Source organism: Pterocles gutturalis, unplaced genomic scaffold (assembly GCF_000699245.1).
Source record: "Pterocles gutturalis isolate BGI_N339 unplaced genomic scaffold, ASM69924v1 scaffold965, whole genome shotgun sequence".
Taxonomy (NCBI): Eukaryota; Metazoa; Chordata; class Aves; order Pterocliformes; family Pteroclidae; genus Pterocles; species Pterocles gutturalis.
In genome coordinates this window covers 29,748-38,586 of record NW_010140332.1, presented here as the reverse complement: position 1 = coordinate 38,586, position 8,839 = coordinate 29,748, and positions in this window count along the sequence as shown.

Genomic DNA, 8,839 nt, shown 5'->3' with positions numbered 1-8,839 from the left:
AGAAGATCTGTTTGTTTTTTTTTTCTCCCTCTCACTCAGCATTTTGCTTTTTGAAGAAAAGCTAAGATGAATTCTTTGTCCTATTTTGACTTCTCTATTTCAGGTTAAGGGGCAGGAGCAGCACAAAGGGGCTGTGAAAGCTTTGATCCACCTCTGGGATGAGTTCAGTGGCACAGGGGTGGTGGTGGCAGCGTGGGCTTGGCTGACATTCGTTCACAGCCATTGAATTGTGCACACACATGGCTGCACTGTGGTCAGGAAACAATAAGAATTTAAAAATAATTTTTTTTTTTCCAGTAATTTAAGCTAGGAGCAATGTCCTGATTGTGGTTCCTAGAGCAATTTAGGAAATGTGTAGGGGATCCACGGGAAGTATCCTTAGCACGGCATCACCATGGAAGCTCTGGTATCAACCATCTGCCTGGAGGAACTGAAGACGCGTGCCGCTTCGTGGTGCTGTGCTGGAGGAGGGGTGCGCTAGGAGGGTACTGCGCTGCGTAAAGCTGTGTTGAGAGCCAGTGAGGGAAGACCGAGAAGTCAGACAGCCCTGGGACTTGCCTGTCACAGCAGACAAGGGGCCTGGGACCAGCCTGCGTCTGAAAATGTGGCTGGGAAGTGAGACGGCTGTTGTGCCTCTTGCCTTCTTCCCCATCGCTCCCCAGTGGAAAAAATCTTGTACTGGCTCTTGGGAGGGAATACACAGGAACTCATCCTTCGGTCAGCAAAGATCCTAAAATGTTGCATGCGAGAGAAGCAGCTAGGTTTTAATGCTAGAGATATAAACCTCAAAAAATAAACAATATAAATATGAAACTTGACAGGAAGGCTCCTCAGACAGAAGCTCTGAGCCTGGTTAGTAAATGAATCCAGAAAGTGAAACTAAACTAGCAAAAAATGCTGTTTCACTTTTGGAGAAGCTTACCAGTTTGAGTACTGGCCAGACCAAAAAAATGGATTTTGGATATTCAGCTGGTTTTAGATTTGGGATTAATAACCTGCGTTAGGGTTTCATTTTGCTTTGAAGCATGCTCACATGATTGATTTGAGTCCTAATATTCCAACGTGTTAGAAGATTGTTCTAGTCATAAACGGTAAAGGAAACATCTCTAACTTAAGATGAGCTCAAGCTTTGTGAATATTACTGTATCGTGCGTGCATTAAGCTGCTTATTTAGTCTTTGTGGTGGCGTGAATGCTGATACAGATTTTTTCCAAATAAGAGTATTTGAGTGCCTATTGAGAAGAAAAGATTTTTGACTGAAAAGCTCGATTAGTAGTTGAAAGAGAATGGTTTTTGTTTATTCAGCCATTATAATGTTTGAATAAAACGTAAGTGAGAAGGAGATCTTCTGATTCTAGAAACTTGAAGAGCTGGGATCAGACTTTTGTGTTGAAAAGACAGGCAGCTGAATACCTACTGTAATTTCCAGAAGTGCTGAAGTCCTGCTGTTCTTGTATTTTGTTCTGTGATAGGATGCACCAGTCAGCTGCCAGGGTACTAAACAGGCAAAACAAATGGGAAAATGATGAGGGCTTGTGTTGGGTTGGGGTTGTTTTTTTTTTAACTAACTTGCTGAAGAATAAGAGACATACTGGGGCTGCTGCGTGTGACAGAGGGTGGTCATGTTTGGTCAGAGGTGGAGTGGGAGAGTTAGGGACATAGGATCCCTGATTTTGATTGGAATATCTTGGTTTAAATTTCAGGCTGATGTTAATATGGGTTGAGGGGGAAAGGACAACAGCTGGGGTGGGCTCACAGCTCCTAGCTGCCCGAAAGGGGAGATCCTGCTCCTGCTTTTGCGTAGATGCTCCTTCAGCTTCTATGGTGGGTCGGTTCTGCTCACTAGCTTGGAAAGAAGTGAAAAGCTTCCCGCAGGGCTACCAGCTGTATCAGGTAAAGGAAAGATCCAGCAGAGGCTAGAGCTGGTGTGGGGGGTGGCGTGGGGCAGCAGAACCAGCTGGGGGGGTCCACGGGAGGATGCTGTATTCCTCCTTCCAAAAATGTTAAGACTCAGCGTCTCCTCAGCCAGCATCCTTCTCTCGCACAGCTCTGGCTCTGATGGCAGGAAGCTGCTCACCGTTATTCTTGCTCAAAATCATGGTCCTGTTTCTCCAAACTCTTGAGCAGGCAGCTGACCACCTTCATGCCAGCTCCTGGTGTTTCTCGCCTCTCAGTGAGGTTATTCAGCTCGCTGACCTGCTTCAGTGGTTCCTTCTGTAGAGTGAGTTTCTTTGGGGTCTGAAATTTGAATTGGCTTCCTAAGGTGTGGGGCAGGCATGGGAAGGAGCAGGAGCACTTCTGGTGTCAGTGGATGGTTAAACTGACTCAGCCTGGTTTCTTTGAGTGCACTTCGATGTTGTAGGGATTTCTGAAAGTTTAGTTGCTTTCGGCAAGTAAAACAGCTTATTAACGTCTTGTGGCACTGCTTTAATAAGTCATCTTTATTGTCTGGTAACATTTTCCTTTTTTCTCAATGTTATGTTGAAGAATTTTAAACTTTATGAATTTAACTGGATTTCATATACAGCTTGAAACAACTTCAGGATATAATGTCAAAGAAATAAATGGTCCAATAACCATTCTTAATAACCTTTTCTACGTTCTTAATCTTTGTATTTTTATGAAGCTATGCTGTCACTTTAAAACAATATGCATAAATATGTAATAGCCTGCCCTGCAGGAAGCAGTGGTGAAGTTAACACGAGCACTAATGCGGTTGCAGACTGAGATGTTTTGACAGTCCGGGAGGACAGAGCTTTTGAGTAATGTCTGGATACAAAATAAGGTCAAAATAGATTAAATCAAGGTTTCCTGCTGTCTGATCTAAATCATGATTAAAATTGGTGATTTACATCAGTCCATCCTGTTGAGCACTCATCTTTTTTTTTTTTTCCTAATTTGATCTTGATTTTAACTAATTGTCTTTTTTTTGGTTTTTTGTTTCATGTTGGAGCAGTTTTTGTAGAACGCTTTGGAGAGGTATCTGTGAACCTAATGCAGATCTGGGAATTCAATTTTCTCACTTCCTTGGTGAGAATATAAACTCCAAAGTGGTTGGTTATAGTCACTGATTGTATTCTCTCGGGTTTTGTGACAAGCTATTGAAGGGAAAACAATAGCATTTAGCATTCTGCATTTCTAATCTTGGAAAAGAGAGGGTTTTTTCTGTTCTAATAGAAGAGTTTTGTGGACTTCTTTGTGTAATAGGATATTGATGTTTGTGGGCTTACAGCTTGGGACTTTGGGTTCTTTCTGATACAGCGGAGGGATTTTAGGTAGACAGTGGAAGTGTTGAAAAGTTCACTTTCTTTTTCAGCTACTTTTCCTGGCCAGAAGCCCCAGTCTGTATGAATATTTCACTGCTAATCCATTTGTGTCACAAATTGTGCGTGCTTGGCTTGTGACTGTATCTGGTTTCATCTGAAATCCTGTGGTAGTAGATGGTCACTCCATAGACTTCCAGTTTCTCTTAGTAAAAAGTTTCAGAGCATTACAAGAAGTTGAGGCTGGTGCTGTTCTTTGTAACGGAAGTGAACAAGAAATTGCTAGAAAATGTCCAGTTGAGAGTATGTGCTGCAGATGAGACAGATATGGTATTCTGATTAACTGCTGTCGTGCTTCATCATACTCCTGGGAAATGGAAGTTCTCTTGTTCTAGTGAGCGTAATGTCCTGTCAGCCAAAGCCCTCTGCTTCAGCTGCAGCTGCCTCGGTTAGCCCCACAGCATCAGCTCTTATCTGGTTTTTATGGTGACTTGCTCCTTAGATAAACCACCCTACGTTGGTTCTGGAGCAGGGGTGACTACCCTGGCATAGGATGGGTGGTTCCTGGTGCCACTCGTCTACCCTGCTCGAAGAAGGATGGGAAGAGGTTCCACTTTATTGTAAATGTGATAAGTTAATGTGTGATTTCAGCAGATGATTCGGCAGCAGCGTGGTCATGAGCCGTTGGACAGACGCTGCTGTTACCGCTGTGAAGTGTGCTGCCTCTTCTTTTGGAACCTGAGATTGTACCTGCAGCTGCTCTTCAGTGCTGGCAGAGGTCTGTGCTCACCTTGGCTGGGGAGGTTGTTAGTCCCTCTAGTTCAGAGATCTGCGGGGTGACCAGAAGCTGCCCTGACTTCAGTCATTGTCATCTGTCTGTCCTGCCGTGTTGTCTCCCTGGACTTTCAAGGTGCTTTTTCCTCTTGCTGGAGGCTACTCTTCTACGGCAAGCGTGGCAGAAAGGAAAGCACGACAGCATCGCTCTTTGGGGGTTTGTACAGATTGGCTTTGGGTGCAGGTTCGCTGTGTTGCTCCTGCTACGGCGTGATAAGCTGCGACAGAAGCGTGGAGCAGATAGCAGGCTGGAGAAAGTTAAATCACCCCAGGGAGAGTCATCACCTGGCATCCTTCAGCCTTCTGGGTTCCCCTAAATCACTGCGCTCTTTCTAAAAAAAAAAAAAAAAAAATAATTGGCAGCTGCTGCTTTTGTTAGAAGTGCAGTTAAAATACCTTTCTGTTTAAGAATTTTCACTAGTATTTCCAATCTTGAAGATGTCCCCAGGTGATACAGTGACTTCCCTGGCAAAAATTACTTTAAAAGGCAACTTAAGAAGGGCTGCAGTTTGCTCCCCCTCAGGTGCAGATTTAGAGAGTGATGTTGCAAACCAAATGTTGGAAAGATCCACATTAACAATATCCCCTGTGAAATACTGTGTATCGTCTGCTTCCCCTTTCCAGCCTTTTCCTGGTGAAGAGATTTAGGTACATTGATACAGAACTGAGTCACCTGCATCAAAACCCAGCCGGTGGTTCTCGCCAGTTCGGCGCTCTGAAACCTCTCAGGCAGTTTCTCCAGAAAAAAGGAGGCTGAATTTTAGGGTGGTTTTTTTTTTTTTAATTATTATGTAGTAATAAGCATAACCAAACCTTACCCAGGATTTTTCTCAGGCAGAGAAAAGTGAGCAAAGCAGAGGGAAGTGAGCAAATAAGTAGTTTTTCAGGGCTGTCTGCAAAAGTTTTGAGGTAAAACTCAGGATTATGAGATAATTTGGGGTGGGCAGGACCTCAGGAGGTCTCCGGTCCAACCTCCTGCTCCCAGCAGCATCTCCTCTGAGGTCAGACCAGCTTGTTCAGTGCTGTCCCCAGTCTGGTCTTGAAAACCTCCAAGCAAAGAGACCTGGCAGCCTGTTCTAATGCTTGGCTGCCCCCAGGGGGGAAAAGCTGACTTGGTGAACTCTGGAGTGGAATAAAGACTCGGAAAGGAATGGCCAAGTCAGGAGATCTGCGCTAAGGTGGTGGTTTCGAGGCTCAGATTTGAGGTGGGTCAGCTGAAACATTGCACTCGATCTTTGTGTTCTGGAAACACAAGAGTTTTCTCATTTAGCAACAAAATTAAAAAAATACATCCATGAATACAAAAACTTTCTTTTCATGTTCAGAAAGGCTTAGATGTCACTGTAGTTTCGATTGTAGAAGTGTTCACTTGGTAAACCATTAAATGAGAGACAGCAGCTTTGTTTTTGATGGACAAGTGAGGCAAACCATTCTCTGACACTTCAGTTATTTTGATACACAACCCGGGGAGAGAGGGACAGGCTGAAATACCTGTTTATGAGAAGGGCCACGTGCCCTCTCAAGTAGAGGGTGTTCTTTACCATTTAGCTTTCTCTAGATCATCACTGGAGAGTTTACTAAATGGCTGCCACAGCCAGTTCTTAAGACTCCAACAGTTCAGGCATGAGTCTTACAAACTTTCTTAGCTGATGAGCTCCTGCTCTTGAATAATTTGAACTTCAGGGTGTACAATGTTACTTTCTAAACCTTGTGTATTCAAAAGGTCAGTTTTCATGCAGTCTTTGAGTGTTATTCATGTAACTGTATTTCTCTCTTTGGGGAATAAATGTGAGAGATGAACAGAATACCTATTACTACTTGTGTGTCACTAATTTGCTTTTAATTAGCCTACTCTGTGAAATGTAGCTTTAGGATAAATGTATGTGGCTTCAGATCACCTGTGAGGTGATGACGTGTTCCCTACCTGGTGCTCGTCCTTCGTTCGTTGTGTTGCTACGAAGCAGGTAGCACTGCTGCGTTTTGAGGTGGGCTTGCCCGTTAATATTGAATTTTTTTTCTGCCCCAAATGTTGCTAAAGCAAGCCGCTGCAACCCAGTGTTTTCGTGTAGTAGAGTTCATAAAGGGCTGAGCATCTGCTTGATGAGTTTGTCCGGCTTATTGCTATCAATATAGACAAAACTTCATTTTAGTTTTTTAAGTGGTTTATGTAACACTTAAAGAGCTATTAAAGATAACTGAGTAAATTTGAACAGGGTGTTTATTTGTCATTGGCTTGTTGGGACTGCAGATACTGCTGGTTTTAAGATGTTTTGTTATTAATTGATTATATTAAACAGCATGAAAGATGTTGGCAATGACAGCAGTAGTTCTGTAGGCAGAAGTGAAACTGTAGTGTCGTGTCAGTTCTGTTCTGGTGTTTCTTTGCAGGCTGTAGGAGAAATGTAAAGAGAGAAAACTCAGTGCACTACTTCCACAGCTTTCCCATTTTGGAGTATCACGTTCCAGTCCAAGCAGCTATGAAGCACTGGAATAAGACACAAAAATCTCCTGCCAGCCTGCAGAAATGGGCATTGCGTGGAAGCACACCCCTGCTTCTGAAATAGTCGGTTCAAAAATAAACTGTGCAAAACTGATGTCTCCAGAAGTCTGTTTGCATTAAGTAAACCTGTCATGATGCCAGTGCAGTTTCACCATTTAACCATTTAATAACAAACTACAGTAATACAGACCTCTCAAAGTCAGGCAATTTTCTGTTGTCAGGCTAACACTGTAGATCTAGGTGTTTTCCTGTGGCTGATGTGTGTCTGCTAGGTTCATCCCTTCCCAGTCCAAAGGTGTCTGAAAGAGACTGGCCAGCTTCAGTTCCATTTGTTCCCGTATCCGTACCCTGGAGAATATATTGGATGTGATCTTTTGGCTTGGTTGTTGCTGCAAGCGTCACTAACCTTCTGAAAACACCTACTTGGCATGGCTTTCCGCAGGCTCCTAAAAACAGGCGTGGAGTAAAAATGGTGACGGATTCTTTTAGTGCCACTCAAGCCTGATTTTTTTGTTGCTCAGTGTCTTGTCTTTTTGTTTGTTTTTTCCCATGATGTTTGTATTCTTCCTATCTGGGAACTGGTACTTCCTTCAAGGTGCTCATCTGGAGCACTAACCAGCGTGCTCAGCGGTGTGTCCATACAGCCAGACTCCCTTGACTTGGGTTGTTCCTAGTTGCCCATGAGTTAGGAGTTCATGAATGATTTTTCATTCTTCTGAACCCACAACAAACGTTCACTGTTATCTTTTCTGATGGTGCTATGCACGGAACAATTGCAGTGTGTCACCTTGTATAGGATAAATATCCCCTGGTTTTTCTGTATTGGGCCTTGGATCCCATTATCCTTTTGCAGGTAGCGGCTCTTTGTTCCCGTGAGTGCCCTTGAGGCAAAGCAATGCTTTGTACTTCTCTGTGAAGTGCTACAGCAGCAAATGAAAAGCCCCTGAAGTACCGGGGTATCCCTTTCCACAGAAATGGCTGTTGTATTGCCGTACCACAGCTGAGGATTTAAGATCTGACAATACTGATGGAGCCATATGATCTGTAACAACTGCCAGAAGATCTTCATAAGCAAATGCCCTCAAAGCCATCTGTTCTACCCTGGCCAGAGCTGCCATCCCTTGGAGGCAAGGAGATAGGACTGGATAATCAAGAATTGCTGACAAAGTAGTTGTCTTGAATCAAGTCTTTAATCACAGGATGCTCCTCCACCTTCTGTGTGACGCTAACAGCTTGTCCCTGCAAGGATTGCTCCCATCTCCTGCCGCACACCCTTCTCCGCCCGCCTAGCTTCAGCCTCACGCTCCAGGTTGTTTGCAGCATGTCTGCCAGTTGCAAAGGCCCAAGATGAAGCATTTTGGCTGGATGGAAAGCTAGTGTTAGTTTTCTTTGAGGCTGGTTTGCTGAACCAGCACATGCCGCAGCTCCCGATGGCTGGAGCTGGCACATGGAGCAGTGGGCAGAGGTCAGGCTACTACTTTTGGCAGCAGCTGGCCATTAATAGAGATGAGATGTAATGGGACACTGCATCCAGCTGGAAATAGAAGACAGGAAATGATTGACAGTGCGTCACTTAGACTGGAAATGCATGAAATGCAGCAATGGCAGTCTACAAACTGGGACAGACTGGATAGATGTGGCCAGCAAGGCTTTGGAGAAAGGAAGAGACCTAGAGGCTGTTCTGAAAGTTGCCTGTGGCAAAGAATGAACCAGAAGATCCATTCTGTGGGGTAGCCTGGAATGGACTTCATGTTTCTGGAGGGTTTTTGCAGATATTCTGGTTTAGGAGTTGTATTTTTTTTATCATTCCGTAGGCTAAGATTGTACTGGGTATATATTTTGGAGTAGTTTAAAAGTTATGGGGGCACATCTGGGTCCAGGGCCAGGCTTCCCCCAGGATGAGAGAGATGTGGATGGACTGGAGTGAGTCCAGCAAAGGCTGCAGAGATGCCGGCATGCAAAGCTATGCCACACCGTGCCAATCATGCTGTGTCACCATGCCAAGCCCTGCTGTGCTATGCCAAGCCATGCTGCGCTGTGCCAAGCTGTGCTGTGCCATGTCATGCCAAGCCATGCCATGCCAAGCCATGCCACACCATGCCATGCTGTGCTGTGCCATGCCATGCCAAGCTGCGCCGTGCCAAGCTGCGCCGTACCAAGCTGTGCTGTGCCGTGCCAAGCTGTGCTGTGCCATGCCAAGCCATGCCACACCATTCCAAGCTGTGCTGTGCCATGCCATGCC